Genomic DNA, 20,649 nt, shown 5'->3' with positions numbered 1-20,649 from the left:
TAATGAACTTACAGATCTAAACATGACCTAACCTACCATTGAAATGAAAATGGGATAAAATAAGCGTGAAAACATTATATTTCAGTTCAATTAAATTAGTAATAAAGAATACTTTCAAAAAATACCTGGAAGTTTGTTAGATAACGTATTTCTATCCATTTGATGAACTCGGGACACGAATATGTCATTTTATAATTTTCTTTACGGTGACTTTACGAATCGCGCCGCTAGATAGCAGTACTTGATAGTACTAGGTAGTGTACAAAAACTTGATAATGTACTGGAAATAATAAAATTTAAAAGAAAATATGCTACAGCTTGCTTTAATAGTAAATTTTATGTAAATGTAAGTACTAAAGATAAAACAATTTTTTTAATTCTCATCACTTAAAAAAGAAAAAAAAATATATGTATTAGTTTAGAAGAAATTATACTAGTTTTATTAAAAAAGGAATAAATAAATCAGAAATATATTCCGTTGGTACAATTAACGTGATCGTTAAATTCATCGTTTGTTACAATCGAGGGTTACATTTACAAAATAATAAGTGCAATATTACATCACGGATTTTAGATTCGTAAAAGTTATTATACTAGTTTTATTAAAAAAGGAATAATATGGTATGAAGTGAATGATATGACTATCAACAAAAAAAATTGGCCGTGAAATTCAAGTTGTTTGTCCTAAGGCAATAAATTTTTGTAATAAATCCATAAGATAACAAATCAGTAATTCATTAAAAAAATAAAAGAATACTCTAACAAAACGCAGTGACATCCCAAAAAATTACAATAAAATTATAAACCGTAAGGTAAGAGTCTCACAGATATCATTTCTTCCACTCAGGAAACAAAACTTTCTGTAGTATAAATAAAAGCGTTTTTAACAAAACGATATTGATATCAGAAAAGGTAAGACATTAAACATCTATTATCAAAATCTGTTATTAATTTAGAATTTTCTTTAAAAAAAATACATGTTAAATATATGGAATAGATAATAATGTTTAAACGTTCCATATAATAAGCAAGAGAATAACAATTTACTACACAACTCTTACCGGCCCTTACCGGCTTACCGGGCCTTACCGGCTCTTACCGGCCGGATTTCATTTATGCTACAAATCACATTTACAAAAATAATAAAATTCTTACGATTATTAGTTGTTTAATAAATGAATTCGGGCCGGTAAGAGTTTCGTAACAAATTTTTCTATTTTTCCTTATTATAAGCAAAAAATAGAAAGATTTTAACCTTCGGTTTAAAATTTCATTGTAATTTATTTTAGATCCTTATTAGCTTCCGACGTGACAATTTTTTCGATCTTTGCTCAATGAAATAAGAGGTCCACGCATCATAATTTGTAAACCGTTACCGGTAGATGTCTCGTTGCTATAATTACATGTCGTACTGTAGGTTAAATTGAGTAATGAATAAAAATGAAAGTCTTAATAAATAAAAAAAATAAAATTATTGTATTATATTTATTGCATATTTATGTTGCATATTTTTTTTTTTTTTACTGAAAGAAAGGGTACATAAATCTTCTTTATTGAAAAACTTTTTATGTCTGTGATCCATAAAATTCGATATTTTATTTTATGTTACAATATAATCGGCTGAATAAAAGTTATGTAAGAAACTACTTCATTCCTCATATTTTCTTATAAGCCAGACATAAGATGCTTATAATTGTTGAGAATGACTCCGACATTTTTGTGAGTGGTTTACGTTGTATATCAGATTACCTCTAACCAATTTGATTGTCGTACCTAACATAAAACAGATAGTTTTTTCTTCTGCTTCCATGGTCAATATTTTCGGTTAGAAATTTTCAAATATTTTTTAAAATTTTATTTAAAAACTCTTTCCCTCGTTGTAAGAATAGCAAAAACTTCGATGGGGTTAAGTAGAAAAGATTTTAATACTTAACATAAGCTAAATATATATTTTTCGTTTCTTTTTTTGTTTAATCTCCGGAAACACGGTAAGGTAGTATTACTTCAACGGATGAATGAGAATGATGTGTATGAATGTAAATGAGGTGTAGTCTTGTAGAGTCTCAGGTCGACCATTCCTGAGGTATGTGGTTAATTGAAACCCAACCACCAAACAACACCGGTATCCACGATTTAGTATTAAAATCCGTATAAAAGTAACTGTCTTTACTAGGAGTTGAACTTTAGAACTTTCGACTTCGAAATAAGCGGATCTGCAATGATGAGTTCACCACTTGACCAGCTTAGTGGATTAAGTAAGAAGTAATAAAGAAGTAATAAATAAATCTATAAATATAGATTGCTATCAATAGATTTAAAAGTAACTATATTATAAAAAAAATTATTCATTTTATAACAGGTTTCCTTGTTTCTTGATTTGTTATTAACTACCTTTACTTTGAGTAAAATTATTGTTTACCGGATGAGAAATAAGCACAAAATGCTAAACCACCACCTTTTTGGGATATGTATTAAGATATACAGCACCTATTTATAATTTAAATGATACCATAAGAAATCTTTTTAAATATACATTTTTTATGGTTGGAAGAATTTGCCATTGAATAATTTATCTCTGTATAATTTATATCATCTGGTCTGTATAGAAAGTTAAATAAAATTTATTAAAGAAAATTTTTGTACCAGAAGACAGTATATCATATACTATTTCTTCTTTTCAACGACGTCTTGTAATTGTAGTTTGTACAGTTTGCTGTGTTTGTTGTTATTGTCGTGGTTGGTTTAACATGGTTCAATGTGGTCCATGTTTTTAGTTGATTGACCATGTAATAAAATATCGTTCAACTGGAACGAAAGAGATCTACGAGAGATCTGATGCTTGATATTGGTTTTAGTTTATACAACGGAATAGGTTATGTTTGCTTTACTGTTGCTACAATAAGTTACTGAATGTAATGTATTTCACAGTTAAAGTATGACTTAAAGAGACTAACTTCTCTAGTATTTACATAGTTCGTGCTATAACGGCGACATTCCCGTCTTTTTTTTTCTTTTATGGCTCATTTGTGTGTATATTTTTGTGTGCGCGCGTGTATGTGTAAGGATTGTGTATTTTTATTCTTAGTAGAATACCAATGAAATATCTATCTATTACTTTTATAGTTTGTTATAAAAATATTTTACAAAAATGACACTTTTTATCCATAAAAATTCTTATGAAGACTTAAAAAGATAATTTACAGAATGACATACTCGTATGTATAAATGTAAATATATAGCCAAAAGGCTTAAAGGGGTTTGTTATATTGAATTTTTTGTTTAACATTGACAAGTTTTTTGAGTCAGAAGTTAAATTTTTAAAACAAGTTCTTTACTTTATTCCTTTTTAGTAAAATTAAAAAAAATTCATCATTGAAAACTACATCTCGTCGTCTTTATTAAGTAAAAATCAGATAGTTAAATGACAACAACCGAGAAAAATAAAATGTAACAGTACTTTAACAGGTGTTGAAAAAGTTAATTCATCATTATAAATCAACCATTAAATTATTCTTAAGTATTTGAAATTCAAATAAATTAAGATTTTTTTAATTGAACTTATATTCTACTTTATAATTATTTATTTTTTAGAGAGATTTTAGGACCTAAAATCTCTTAAAGGTAAAAGGTACTTAAAGGTAAAGGTTACTTTGATTTATTGTGCTGGTATTGGAAATAAAAAAGCCAGTATTTAGTTCTGAGCCGCAGGTTCTATTGCTAACTAGTTCAAAGAATTCAAAATCAAAACATGAATCAATTGGAACGTACGTTATTAGATCCAAATAGTTTAAACTAAGAGTAAAATAGACATCTAAGATCCGAAAGATTGCTGATAACATGTGAAAACGGGCTATTTACAAATGGTAGATTGATGTACCGGAGAAAAGAATTTATGATAAATGTTCAAAGTACGCAGCGAAAACTCCTCTACTCTACTGTGACGTTAAAGCATTTTTATCCAGGCAACCATTATTATTCAAAGACTTTGTTATTAGCTGAAATATTTTTCCCTGCAAAGTTTTTTCCTCTAAAAAAAACTGAATCTATTCCCGATTACAAAGAGATTTGCTTATCCTGTCTCTGGTTCCTAAAAGAACTTTCTGTCATCCCTAAAATTATGTAAATGCAAAAATATTACACAAAAAATTAAATAATGCAATCAAGAATTATTACCTTCAATTCATTATTTATACACAAGAAGAAAGTAATCTATGGGGAAAAAGACGGTTCAAGTATTTTAGATCACAGTAGATTATGTTATTAAAGATACGCCGGGACGTCGGTGACTTTGATACGGGATATGACTTGTACCATCTGGCAAGAACGGTGGCAGGCCAAGGAAAAGGCTGTCTGGACGAGAGTCTTGATATCGGACTTCCGAGTATGGTGCTCGGGAAAGTGTGGTGACCTTAATTTCTATACCACACAGATATTCACGGGGCATGGTAACTTTGGTGGTTACCTCCACCGTTTAGGCAGGCGCGAGTCCCCTACTTGCATGTACTGTTCACAACGCGACTTCGTCGAAAATACGCTGTTCAAGTGCTCTAATTGGGAATAACAGCGGGCTCACTAACCTGACATCAGTGACTCTCCTGTCATACATAGCAACTCGTTGGAATGCGTTCAGCAGTTACTCGAAAAAATTTTGAAATCTGAAATATAATTTTATAATAATAATTAAAAAATTCTTATCATTTTGAGTTCGGAATATAATTCAGGTGCCAAAGATAGTTTAATTTTAATAACACTTTAAGGGATTAAGTAAAAACAATTTTTACTAAATCGAAAAGAAGGTATAAAACGTCTACTGCGGTTACTCTTCTACAGTGAAATGAAGAATACAATTTAGTGGTTTTTGTCTGATTTATGTATTTTAGTTAGTATTTGTTTTCATTGTCTAGTATGTTTATTCTTTATTGTTCCTTTTTCTTTATTATTTATTTTTGTTATGTATTATCATGTAGTGTTACTTTAGTCTCTAATGACTGTAATTGTTGATACGACTGTAAATAAAAGCATTAAAAAAAAAACTAAAAAAAAAACCGATTTTTTTGATAATAAAAATTAAAAGAGAGCCAAAAAACATATTATATGTTTTTTAGACGTGAGATATAAGTTTTAAGAAAATTTGTTTTAAAAATATTGGTATATATAGATTAAGCTTAAAAAAATTTCTTAAGTAAAGTTTTCTCTTAATCTAATACCCCCTTCAATAAAAACTTAAAGAAAATTGTCAAAAATAATTTTCTTCGTTTTATGTCTGGGTCTATTATAATTTCTTTCTTTTTCCTGTTTAGCCTCCGGTAACTACCGTTTAGATAATTCTTCAGAGGATGAATGAGGATGATATGTATGAGTGTAAATGAAGTGTAGTCTTGTACATTCTCAGTTCGACCATTCCCGAGATGTGTGATTAATTGAAACCCAACCACCAAAGAACACCGGTATCCACAATCTAGTATTCAAATCCATGTAAATAATCTATTTAAAATAGGATCTATTATAATTTCAAAAAATAATTCGTAAACATTATTAATTGATAGCTCTCTGTATGAAGGATAAACTTAAAAAAAATGTTTTGATAAATATTTAAACCGAAGGAAGATAGAGGAAAAAACAAAAAAAATATATTTCATTTATTTTAACAGGTGGCTTTAATATTCAAAAAGTTTTTTTTGATTATTTATTTAAATTAATATGATCAATGTCCCATATACGGGGATATTTCCGCCAAATTTTAACATAAGTTCGGCCAAACTTGAGATATAAGCTCAAAAGCAGTGCAGTACACATACGTACACGGACATGTACGTACATATGTGTTTGTTTTGGTTTAGATGAACTAGTTGGGCTCTAAATCGTAAAGGTTTGAAAAAAACCCGGTACCCTATTTTTGAGATGATCACAATGTTTTACCCTTTAATACAGCTATTCTACTTGAGTTCATCGAGAAAAAATAAAAGTTAAAAGTGATAAACATTAAAATAAAACAATATATAAAATAAAAGTTAAAATACTAGAACGGAGAAAGAAAGTTTGGAAAAGAGTAATTAAATTATTTCCAAATTCTTCCATTTAATAAACGGATTTATATTTTTGATTGATATAACTGAAAATGAAACCAGAATTAAATATCCTTTAAAAGGAGATAGATAAGATAAATTATGAACGAAAAATTAGAAAAATCTTGAAGTTTCGAATTTTTTCATAAGGTCTAAATAAAAGAATTATTAAAGGGTATGAAGTAAAATAATTAAATAGTATACAATAAAAAAATACGTTAATAAGATAACGAGTTATTTCCAATCACGGATAAATATAACGAAAAATAATAATAAATGACTTATCTACGTTCAAATTTTATCTAAAAATTTAAAAAAGATGTAAATAACAATAAATAGTATTTTGGTGAAACAAAAAAATAATGTATCTATAGTAACAGATCATTTATTAAATTCTCTTTTAAAAATACATATTTTTATTTAATTTTAGTTGTTGAAATGCATGAAACCCTTATTTTTTAACCACTTGTATATACTTCATAAAAAGATAAGGAAAAATTAATCAATAACACAGTTAACGTTCACATCTACAATTAACATTTATATGGTCACTGTAGATGTGAACATCTATCTGTGTGTTCCTATATATGTCGATATGAAATATATTATAATTTTTTACTTTGATTATTTTGTTTTCTTCATCATTGATGAAGAAACCAGTTTGGCCCTATACGGCCAAAGTGATTCACTCCCAATAAACATAAAAATTGAGACTACTATAATGACAAGACGAATTACGAATGGCTTAATTGTAATAATTTTGACGATAAATGTTTAAACAAGTATAATTTTATTTATATATCGTAACTAATATGTGAAGTAAATATTATTACATACTAAACTACCGTACGTTTCTGAAGATGAAAATAAATTTCTGAAAGCGCTATAACGTATGTTACTACTGATAATTGTAAACCTCAATTCGTTTTCTGTCAGCCTTTCACATCGTCCAAATTTTCAGCTCCATAGAGCATCACACTCAAAATAAAACATTTTATTAATTTCTTCCTTAACGCTAAGTTTAATCTTCCACACAGTAGTTTTCCATTCTAATTAAATGCCTGCCTACTTCTTGTTTTAACTTCACTGTGCAAGTCAGGTCATCAGTTATAAAGCTCCCTCACTTCTAAATTTCTTCACCTGCTCTAAAACTTCTTTTCCTTTCTACCATACATTCTTTCTTATTTTTTATCCTCATATATAGTGATATGAGAAGTTAAACGAACTTTTCAAGTTAAACGAAAGCTTCGTTTAACTCAAGTATTTCATTTAGTTTACATGGGCTTTCCGGCAGTACTGTCATATCATCAGCAAAACGTAAACATTCTATTTTCTTCTCCCGATCTGTATTCATCTTTTTCTATTCAGACAGAATTTAATTATTTCTTCCTAATATATATCAAACAGTGTTGGCAAGAAGCAGCATCCCTGCCTTATTCCCCTTCCAATCCCTATTCTTCCTGTCATTTTCTCTCCTATTCTCACTTTTATTATATGCTTATAGTACAGCTGTTTTATTAGAGGCTTCTCTTTCCATTCAACTCCCTTCTTTAAATTAGAATGAACAAAATTTAAATTTCAAGCCGCATTGAACAAGAAATTTAAAAAAATTAGAATCTTCATATAACGAACACGTGTGCGACCGCAGAATCGCATTATAAAAATAAACGCACAAAAGTAAACAAACTTCTTTCGTTTGTAATAGGCTAAGAGTAATATATTGTAATAAATTTCAAATTTTGACACAATTACACTGTCCTATAATCATTAAACAAAAAAAAGTTGTTCCAGAGGTTCGTTAACACTTTGTGGTAGACTGTAAATTTTGTATAGACCGTCTAGAAATGTACATCTTTTGGATTGAAATCAAATATATTATTTTAGTAAGGATTTGACATTGACATTGAATAAATGTTAAATATTTCTAAAATGCCAACCGATTATATGAAATGTTTTAATGTTTATTTCTATTAAGAGATTTAAGGGTATAGCCTATAGATTAAAACGATAAATAATACACTATTATTATTATTATTAAAATGTGACAAAGTATTATAAAATAATTTGTTATAAAATTAAAGAAATATATGAGTATATAAATATAAGTAAACAAAATTATAAAATACTGTTTTAATTTCGACTTTTAGAAGTTGGGGACAAAGTAAAAAAATTAATAATTATAAATTTTAATTTTATTTATAAACAGCTTACTAATCTCGTTAATTCGGCATCCTTTCTAAAAAACTAAATTTAAAAAAATAAAAGTTTTAATTAAAAGTTTTCGTTTTTAGTGCTTTATTTTTACTTCCTTGTACGAAGTAAATAAAGTATTGTGATCGCGAAAAAATTCGGTTTTCAGATTTCATCGAAATATCCATTTTGATCACTCCTGAATCCATTTTGACTTGTTCGGTGTGATGTCTGTACGTGCGTACGTACATACGTATGTATCTCGCATAACTCAAATGCGATCAGCCATAGGATAATGAAATTTTATATTTAGGACTTTTGTAACATCTAGCTATGCACCTCAAATTCTGATTGTAATCGACTGATCCAAAAGTATACAAAATAGACCAAAATTCCAAAAAAATTGGATTTTGATTTCTTCTTAACTGCAGTAATAAGCCCTCATTAAACCTTTTCAAAGATATATCACAAGTGGTACTGATTTTCATTGGTTCCAGAGTTATAGCCAAATAAAATTTTTAATTAATGGCATCCTTTCCAAAAAACTAAATTTAAAGAATAAAAGTTTTTAATTAAAAGTTTTCGTTTTTAGTGCTTTATTTTTACTTCCTTGTACGAAGTAAATGAAGTATTGTGATCGCGAAAAATATCGGTTTTTAGATTTCAACGGAAATATCCATTTTAACCATCCTTGAATCCATTTTGACTAGTTTCAGCGTGATATCTGAACGTACGTATGTATCTCGTAAATAACTCAAAAAAGATTAGCCGTAGGATGTTCAAATTTTGGATTTAGGACTATTGTAACACCTAGTTGTGCACCTCCCCCCTTTAATTGCAATCGACTGAAACAAAAGTGTCCAAAAAAGACCAAAATCCAAACAAATTTGGATTTTTAACTGCAGTAATGAGACCTCATTGAGAGCTTTTAAACGATATATGATAAGTGGTACTTATTTTCATTGGTTCCAGAGTTACAGCTAAGAAAAATTTAATCTACAAAATATTTGGATCAAACAAGAAAATTTTTTTTAATTGTTTTTTTTAAATTTAAATATATTGATTTATTAATAATTATTCACTTTTGATTGTAGAAAGAAATTACACTTGAAACAAAATTTTATGTACTTTTCATTTGAAAAAAAATGTGTATATGTAATTTAGTAGGCTAAAAGGAAGTCATGTGATGTTCACATTAGATTATGAAAAGGCTCCAATTGTGCATGAATGAGAAATTTTATTTAATTTTTTTTACCGTAAGTTTTTATTAAATTTCTCGTAAAAATATTTTTAATATAAAAATGTTATTAGGTAATTAAGTTATTAAAATTCGAGTTCTAGAGAACTCGATTTCAATTCGAGTTCTAGAGAACTCGAATTGATGATGACAAGACCAGATTTGCTATAAGACTGTATTTTTTCGTTAAACGTTTTCTGTCTAGATAAAAATAAAAAAAGGCTCGCTCATTCAATAAAGTGTAACACTTAAGTATTAAAAGACATTGTAATAAAAAACAGGTATAAATAAAATTTATAACTTTGCTTCAAAAACGGTTGAAAAATAAGAAATTTTATCAAAATGTAATAATATTTTGTTCAGTTAATAAAAACTATCATTTTTTTTACAAAAAAATTGAATTCAAAATTCTTTTGATGGAAAATTCATTTACATATGTTGCAACGTTTTCAATTACATTTAATGATCTACTTCAGAGCGATCTGATAAGGTTAAACTTATTTAATTTTTTATATTTTATCATTAATCATTTAATAAAACTGCACGAATAATTTATAAAACATTCAATTTCATTTTATTTTATTATAGAATAAACAATTTTATCATTTAATATATTTTTGTGTATATACGAAATTTTTATCATTTCTTTTTATATAGATTTTACAATTTTTTAACCGGACTGAAATGCAAGTTGTTAAAAAGAATTTTATAATGCACTTTTTATGGTTAAATTTTTATATTAAAACAATTTTAAGTAATTATTTTTCCACATTTTTATTACAAATTACTAGAATTAAAATACCTCTAGAGTATGTAAATATTACAAAAAACAGTCTGGTTTAAAATTTTAAATTACATTAAATTTCAAATTAATTATTTATATTAAAAAAAAAATAAATATTTTGGTATTCAGTTAGACACTTGATTAACAATAAATTAATTTATTCAGAATCAACATTAATGCTTAAAATAATTTACAAATGATTACATTTTTCATTTTTTATTCAGTCAGCCGTTATAAAAGTATTTAGTGTAAATCGCATTTTATTTTCATATAATACAATTTAAAGCAGGTAAAATCTTCCCAACGAAAATAAAATGATGGTTTGTATAAGTAGAGAATCGTGATTTGTAGATTACGCGCTAATAATAATAATAATATGACGAATAATAGAACCGCACGTGTCCGGTTTTACAAAATGAAAACAGTTCTACCATACGTAACAATAAAAGAATTAATTTGAGTTGTAAGTATTCGGAATAGTTATGATAGAAATAAGAGAAGATGCAGTCTTCGGCTAACTAGAGAGAAGAGCACGTTAAGTCGGATATTACAGTCTTGAATCTTATAATTAAGGTCACGCTACCATGTGATGGTGCTTTGCTCTTTTTTTTTATTTTTGCTTCTTCGCGATGATTGTTGAAGCATTGTCAAGGATTCGATGATTCATCTAAAGATCTTACATGTCAATGTCCTTCTATTCCTTATTTTATCTTGGTCAGCTTAATAATAATAATAGTAATAATAATAATAATAAATTAGTGAAAGAAAGGTACTAAAGAATAAAGAAAGATAAAAATAATAATAAATGAGAAGGTAGACTAGAGAGAGAGAGAGAGAGAGAGAGAGAGAGAGAGAGAGATTGAGAGAGAGAGAGAGAGAGAGAGAGAGCGAGAGAGAGAGATTGAGAGAGAGTGAGTGAGTAAGAGTTAGGGGGGAGAACTAAAAAGAAATTAAATTAAGCATCAGCGCGTATACACATTCATACGCGTTACCTTAGTATAATGTGTCAATTAGTTGTAGACTGGAGGGATATAAATACGTAGACATTCCTGTCCGCGAAACTGGATACGACGTTTGTAACCTTGCAGCTTTACTTTTAAGCTCACCGAGAGAGTAGAACTAACGTGTATATGCTGTGCTCAATATAATCTCTTGCCCCGGAACAGCCGCACCCGCTAATAAAATTATTCGATTGGATGTTGATCAAGCCTACCCAACGCTACATCTCTTCTTTTATATATATATATATATATATATATATATATATATTCTGTAATCTTATCTTTTCAAACAGAGCTTAACCCAGACAAACATATCTTCACTACCATTAAAATATATAATTAATATAAAAGGAATAGATAACAAACGTTAAATATATACATATTCATAGATAATAACCAATGATAAATTTGATATAAACACACATAAGAATTAGAAAACACATAAAAAACAAAAGATAAAAACAATTACTTCATCAACAGATGTATTTGCATCGTTAACGCATTCTATGCAGCGTGTATCGTAGATTTTTATTATATTCCCCTGTAGCTGTACGTCTTACTCAAACGTTTTTTAATTACTATTTTACTCACGGCGTTTAGATTGAAAGAAGTACTATAAAATTGCACAATGTAGTCTGCTATATAAAATAGATGGGTAGAGATATAGTTAGGACATCCTAATAAATTCCATTGGTTAGACATTTTGGACAATTTGTTATACCAATGAGAATCAGCCCATCTGATTGGATTTAATTGTCAGGGTAACAACCCTGAAATTACTTTTCTAATACCAAATGCAATTACTGAAAACATCCTGTACTTTTAAACATGACAAAAACAGCGGTCAATCCTCAGGCCAACAGCTATCTTCTTCGGGCTGTAACGCAGATTAATCTTAACAATGGCTTTCCATCTGCAAATCAGTTACCAATATTTTTAGCGGTCTTAGGAATCTGTGAACAAACTTTCTCATTGGTAGAAACAAGAGCCAACATCAATTTATTACACAAGATGACCTGACATGGTTTGATAATACAGACTAGGCAATAAATAACACAATTAGTTCCAAACCTAAAATTGGTGACAAATTGATGTCCTGCCATTAACTATTGTGTACGCCGTTGAGAATAACTTATATTTTAACAGTTTTTGTAACATAATTTCGGCTTATAATTATAAATAGATTATCATTGACATTATTATATATTTATAGTGTAAGAAAGGGAGTCCGTCAAGGATGTTCCCTATCCCCGTTACTTTTTAATCTTTACATAGAACTAGCAGTTAATTATGTTAAAGAACAATTTAGATCCGGAGTGATAGTACAAGGTGAAAAGATAAAGATGTTCTGACGATATAGTAATTCTAGCTGAGAGTAAAAAGGATTTAGAATAATGAACGGCATGGATGAAGCCCTACCAAGAACTACCGCATGAAAATAAACAAGAACAAAACGAAATAACGAAGATGGACCACTGAATGTAATAATAGGAAGAGGAAAGATTATGAAGGTAGAAGAATTTTGTTGTTTGGGAAGTAGAATTACTAAAGATGGACGAAGAAGGAGCGACACAAAATGCCGAATAGCACAGGCAAAACGAGTCTTCAGTCAGAAACATAATTTGTTTACATCAAAAATTAATTTAAAAGTCAAGAAAAGATCTTTGAAGGTGTATGTTTGGAGCGTAGATTTATATGGAAGTGAATCTTGGACGATCTGAGTATCTGAGAAGAAAAGATTTGGAGCTTTAGAAATGTGGTGCTATAGGAGAATGTTAAAAATCAAATGGGTGGATAAAGTGACAAATGAAGAGATATTGCGGCGAATTGATGAAGAAAGAAGAATTTGGAAAACTATAGTTAAAAAAAGAGACAGACTTATTGGCCCATATTAGGTATCCTGGAATAATCTCTTTAATACTGGAGGGACAGGTAGAAGGGAAAAATTGTGTACTTTTAAAGTATATCAAACATATACTTTAAAAAAATCTTTTCTTGACTTTTAAATTAATTTTTGATGTAAACAAATTATATTTATGATTGAAGACTCGTTTTGCCCGTGCTATTCGGCATTTTTTATCACTCCTGCTTCGTCCATCTTTAGTAATTCTATTTTCAAAATTCTTCTACCTCCACAATTTTTCCTCTTCCTATTTTTACACTCAGTGGTCAATCATCGTTATTTCTACTATATTCGTTTTGTTCTTGATTATTTTCATGCGGTAGTTCTTGTGTAGGACTTCATCCATGCCATTCTTATATAAAATTTATTTTAAACACAATCAATTTTTGTAAATCACCACACAGAAATACAAATACAAAGATCTTAACCACAACATGTAAGTTTTACACATACCACAGTAAAGTAACACAGATGTAGGAATAATATGAAATTCAGTAACACACTTAGTGTGAAAAAGGAAACGAATTAAATTAAAAAAATACGTCTTTTTAAAGATGTAAGTACATAATAGTAATCTTTTTTAAGAGACATCATTCATAATAACTGGAGGTATGAGATGAGAATTTACTTCAGATTGCTTTAGGAAGAACGAAGTTCTATTAATTTAAAACGAAATTGTTTATAATTTTTAATAATTTTAAAGTGTTTACTACTTTTATCAAGCTGATCAATGAAATATTATTATTACTTCTAAGAATATACATTGTTAATCAATAATTTAAGAATTAATAATGTTTGTTCAGAGCACAAATCAGGACATAGACAAGAGAATTCTCTAGTAATTCAATGAACAATATTTTTGGGAAAAATATCAGATGGTTATAAGAACACATTTAAACAAGGAGTTGAATGAAGCGGTAAATTATTTGAAAGAAACAGACATTAATATATCTTTTGAAAGCCTGACTATCTAAAAATGATATCAACGCGAATAAATAGGAGTTTTGTTAACTGATATAAGAATAATATTCTTTCCGTAAATTGTAGAAAACAACCAGTTTCTCAATTAAAAAAAATTATATACTTTATTAACTTTTATATTATTTTCCTAACTTCCGGTAAACTTACCAGTATTATTAAAAAACGTTATAATTACTGATTGGAAATACCATCAGTCCGGTTTTAATGATTTGATATCTGATAATATTTTTCCTTTTACGTAATCCTGCAGCCTGTTACAAAAGAAAAAAAAAATACTAGTATATATTTATACCTTAATAAATGAAGGATTCATTACTTTCTAACAGATGACATTAAGCCTATATTTGTACTCGATGAATCATTATATGGACTAGTTTATTATGATTTCGTTTATATTAAGTTTATAACTATGAAGTGTACTTTTACTTCACTTATAACCTTGTTTTTGTCTCACAAATTGTGTATATACAATCGATTCCAATTAATAACCTTAAGTAAATTGCATTACAAAACCCACGCGAAGAAGAGTTTCCAGCGAATATAAAGGTTCAGCACGTGTTCGCGTTTAAGTTGCTGGACATCTTCAATATTGTCTAGGAGATTAACTACTAGAAAGTTTACATGACTGTCTAAACGCTGTCTGTAACTGGAACCGAATCGTTTGATCTCATCAAGAACATAAGGATCCAAGATAGTCGTGAATTTCCTCATCCTAGAGAAACACGGTGCCTCTGAAACAGAGCTTATCAATCAATTTGTACTGAAAAGTTGTATAATCTAAAAATTACTTTTGCACGTCGTACCCCATAGCTGTATGCCATATGTCCAAATCGATTTTAAAATCATCTTATATATCAAAAGTTATATTGGACAATGAAACGTGAGAATTTCTATCTTACAGCCAAAAAAGCCTATCTCTTTCATGTAAAACGACGAACAATGTTAAGTCCAGGGTATCGAATCCGTCACAGACCAGGGTCATCAGAGAGCGGGATGACAACCCCGTCCGGGTGGCTTCGAGACAGTCACCCCTACTCAACGCAAACGTAATATGACAGTCGGATTTACATTTGTCATCCTTTACTTTACAAGCCACTTGCCGATTAGGTCTAACACCGATTATAGCTTCGGTGAGACCAAGAGCAGGTTTTCGTCAACCGCCAAGTTATCATCAGTAAACGAGGTGACGGTGACACCGTCCGAATTTGAAAGGTCCACAATAGAAATTGTGTACAGGACTGGTACTAAGACAGGGCCTTAGACGGGGTCTAAGACAGGGCCTAAGTCGGACCCCTGATTTGATATTAAGAATCTAGAAAACTCGCAGTTTGATTTGACCTGGAGAAGCGCTCATCCAGGCTGTTCCACAAGACCAGGTAGAATGGTTGAGGAAGGCCGCGTTTCAACTTATGGAGCAGGTAGCCAGATCTTCTTAAAGGCCTACTGTATATTTAATAAGGCCGCCGATCAGTATCGCCTTTCTTCCAGGCATTCCCTTTTTACAGCGTCAGCCACAGCCTGTGAAGAAACTTTTTCTCATATAACTTCGACAGAATCAGCAAAAGGAAATTTGGCCTGTAGAAAGACAACTCGTGCGCGTATTTACTCGGTTTCGGATTCATGATTACTTGTAACAACTTCCATTTTGATGGGAAGTACGAAGTCTGAAGGATACTAATGGGTCTGTAATGTACTTGATCGCATCAAGGGAGCATAACTAACATCCTTTGAGTTAATAACTAGCTCACAGAATTAGCAATACTTTACATAATGTGTTGAACAAAATTGACAAACTTTTCAAAATCTCTTGATGTCAGTTGAATATTTATGTCAATATTTTACATTTACAGCATTTGTTTTATTGTTAAACTCTTTTTAGGTGAAATTTTATTATAAATCTTAGGTTTTATTCATTTTTCTATTTTAAAACTCTTTACAGCCCATTTTTATTTCGAACTAACCAACCCATTTTCCTCTTTTTGAACTATAATACCATCTCTGATTAACTCTAAAAAACAAATTACTTAAACGAATTTGAAATTTTTCCCTATTTATGGATGATTTTAACATCACCGTGAGGAATTTAAGGAAACCTTTTTTGATAGATAACGAAAAAATAATAAATTATATTAACTGGATGCATACGGAAAATTTTGAAGAAGTGGAGATGTATTTTAAATTAATTATCTTTCAAGCAGAGAGTTTTTTAATTTTTTTTTATGACATTTGTATTTTGAGATTTTTGTTTTAAACGAATAAGTGATATGGAATGAACTTTACAAGTTGTAAATTTGTAAAGGTGCTTCATGTGAGAGTCCAACATATTATGTATCATTTTTATAATTAATTTAGATGCAAAATGCAAACCACAAGTATCCACATCAAATAAAATATCTATTTTAATATATAAATGCTAATAAATTTATTTTTTCCCATATACTGTGCAAATGATAATTACTAATAATTCTTTTGAATAATTCTCAAAATTTTACATATATACATTTATTTAGTATTCAATCATTGAAAATATATTTTCAATCCTTTTTTTTAAATTTCTATTAAAACATTTTTGTAATAATTTTGAGAAGAAATTTATTTTAAAGAAAAATGAAACAAAAATCTATTAGAAGCAATTTTTTGTTGTTGTTATATTAGATTAAATTAAAAAAAAATTGTAAACAATTCAGAATAAATTTCTGAACATGAACATGAAAACAAAAAATAAATAAAAATCAATAATGGTTGTTGAAATGAAATAATAGGAAAAATCAAGTGATGAAAATTAAGTTAAAAAAAAAAATATATATATATATTTGATTCTCCACCGATTATTTTAAATTTCGTTGGAAAAAAGATTGGGAGAAAGAGAGAGAGAAAGAAGATGATTGGAGGACAGTCAAACTTCTTTTTTATATTTATGTTTTGGCGCACGGCGCATGCGCAATACCACTACACAGCAACAATGCCGCCAGCTTGTTAACATTCCTCGGTCTGTTCGATCGAACCGAAACTGTTCTGAAAGGGTTCCGGACTGTTTATTACTCGATCTCTAATAAACCAGTTGTTAGCTTATATTATTGAAAGCGAGCCCGAAAATTTCTTCTCGGCCGAAAAAAAATATAGACACGATAATTTTTTTTATTTTTATCATGATTTTTGCCTCAGGTGTAAAAAAAAAACAAGATAAACAAATATTGTATTTCTGTATATTTACATACAGAAACTTATTTCTATAATAGATTATGCTAATGTTATATACTGTTTACAAATTATTAAAATAGATGTTAGAATTGGATTTACAGAAATGAATAATTAAAATATAAATTGATAAAATTTTCGTTAAGAGGAGTTTGCAATTTTAAAAATAATTATTTTTTATACCCTGCGATATGTTTTTATATAAACTTTATAAATCAATCTTATATATGTCATAAAAAAGTTAATTTTAAGCAATCTAACCAAAAATCATACTAAAAAATTATATAATTACTAGCGGACCCGACAGACGTTGTCCTGACGCGGCATTATTCTGTAATAAATGCACACACATAAATATAAGTAACTTAATTAAGTTAAAATTAGCAGGTATGTGTTCTAAATTTCATTAAAATGACTATTAGTACGATATTATCAGTTTGTGATTGTTGTAATATTGTAATGGATTTATTGATTTATTATGTGTAGTATGGTTAATATTTATTTTCACTAAATATTGAGATGTCCGATGAAAATTGAATTAAAAAATCGAAACGTCGTAAAGTTAATAATTAGTGTAATTAATAAATTTTCATCCCCATTACTACTAATTTTCACTTAACATCATTCTAAAAAAGAACCTCCTACAGATTTTTTTTATTTATTTAATAATTTTGATGTTTCATAACCATGTAACAGCTTAATTAATCAATTAATAAAAAAATTGAAGCACTGTAAAAAAGCAACGTAGTTAAAATTTTAGTCGAAATTTTCATTCTTTATTTTAACATCTATTTTACCAAATTTTAGATAATTGTAAATTAAAAATAATTTTAGAAAACTTTTTATACAATTAATCAGCTAAAACATTATAAATTCAATTTTTTAAATATACTTTAAACTATATTATAAGTAACTTAAATTTTAATTTTATAAATGTTATAATTTATTTTACACTTAAATTTTTATTTTCAAAGAACCGTTCAATACTTCATAAGTTGCATAGAATCAAATGAGAACTGACAATTTAAATTTGTAGGTTAAGTTGATTGTTATTGAATGCACGTGTACACATCATTAAAATTGATGAAAAATCATGTAAAATACACACTTCAATACTGCACCTTACAAATTTGCACAATGTACATTTTTTAATTAAACATTAAAACGTTATTTCAATAAATAATAATATAATATAATATTCTCAATAAGCGCGCAATTCTAGCAGACTCGGCAGTGCTTCGCTATAGCTAGATCTGAGTATGCATACAGATTAAATGATAACAATTGAAAGTTTCATTAAAAAAACTGAACATTAGCAATTTAACCTTTCACTTTATAAAATTCAGAATGTAAATAAATCCAATTGTCAGAACAGCACTACCTATCGGATTTAATTCAAACTATTCTCTAAATACGAATTTTAATGTAAGAACAACACTAAGCTACGACGCAAGTAACTGATATGCGAAAAAGCAACAAAATAAAAAAATTCCTAGAATCCCATCGCAGCACCAACTAACGGGTTTGACTGATAAACCAAAAATTAAAAAAAAACTTCTAAAACGCGATCGCAGCTCTGCCTACCGGACCCACACGCTGCCTACCAGACCCGATTGTGAACCTTAACCATCCCAAGATCAACACATAAATAAATTTAAAAAAACATTTTCACTTCAATACTGTACCTTACAAATTTGCACAATGTATATTTTTTAACACTTTAAAAGGTTATTTCAATAAATAATAATATAATATTTCTCAATACGCGCACAATTCTAAACGCGATCGCAGTGCTGCCTACTTGTTACTTAATCAGTTATGATTTTGTTTACATTGGCAACGGCCATACGGGCTCTTTGTGATTGGTCGTCGTGTTTGACAGCGGCCATCTTGCATTGATCTGATTGGTTTTCCTGTGTTTACATTTCCATCTGATTTATTAGCCAATTATTTATTAAAAAACTGTTTTCTCGCGATTTTTTGTAACACAATAATAACACAAAATTACGAAATATTTTTCTCAATTTGATCGCAGCACCAACTGTCGGGACAAACTAAAATTAAAATAGAATATTATTGAATATTCGATACTGCGATGGTAGTGCAGTCTGCCGGATCCAATGTAAAGCATTCCAAAATCAACAACTACTTATAAATAAAAAAATAATTAAAAAACATTTTCCAGTGGACCAAATTGTGAATCTAAATTATTCTCGAATCCCCTTGAAAACACGCACAAATATCAAAATCAGTCCAGCCGTTTAGGAGGAGTTCACTTTCATACACACGCACACAAGAAATATATATATATATATATATATAAAGATGTTCAGTGAAATAAAATCTTTGTATCCTTTTATATTCTAGGAAAAAGATTTGATATTCATTTTTTAGTAGCAAAACTTTTAAACAATAAAAAAGCGGGGAAAAAAAGAATAATATAAGACTTTGAGATGACATATTTGTAGAAAAATAGAGAGGTTGATAAATTACGAAATGATGAGATCTTGTACTGTGCAAAAGAAGGGGTGAAATTTATGGTAGAATTTTGTACATAGACAACTAGGTCCTTTGACTAGTTAATTTGGATGTAAACAGCTGAACAGAAGGTAATATTTGAAGGGAAAAACAAATATTAGATTAAAAAAAAAAGTTAGTTTAAGAGTAAAAAATAAAGAATAACTTAACCAGTAGTAAAATGACGACTCCAAAAAAAATTATTTTTAATTGAAACGAATAATAAAATTATAATATCTTTGCACAATGTTTAATAGATTTAACAGAGTCCATATAGAATCTTCTCTCAGTAAATAACAAAAGTCTACTTTTAGAACCATTTAGCGCTAAATTAAATTTTCGTTAGAAAGGAAAAGTACAAGGTTTATTAAACTTATTTTAAAACTTTAAACGTATTAATACAGTAAAAAACGTTTCATTTAGATTGAATGTGAGATGTGTTATAAGACGCAATTTAAAAATTAAAAAAAAAAATTTGTTCGCTAGAGGAAATGTTGTTTTTATTTTTTATTTTTTTATGGACGTTAGAAACGTTAAAGGCTTGCAGTTTAAACTTCAGGGCTTATAACAATTAAAATAAATTGTAATTTCTGTTTCCGAGAGACATTTAACAAAATATTTAAACATTTTTATCTTTATGTTATTAATGCGAAATAAGAGATAAAATCTGAAAGTAATTTTCGTACAGGTCTTAGGGTCTGTTGGTCTATAGAATTAATTCAGATATATCTTTTATAAATTAAAAACCATCCTAATCGAAATGGTAAAGTTAT

Source organism: Lycorma delicatula, chromosome 10, assembly GCF_047948215.1.
Source record: "Lycorma delicatula isolate Av1 chromosome 10, ASM4794821v1, whole genome shotgun sequence".
In the NCBI taxonomy this organism is placed as follows: domain Eukaryota; kingdom Metazoa; phylum Arthropoda; class Insecta; order Hemiptera; family Fulgoridae; genus Lycorma; species Lycorma delicatula.
The sequence above is the reverse complement of the archived record's forward strand: the minus strand, read 5'-3'. Positions refer to the sequence as shown.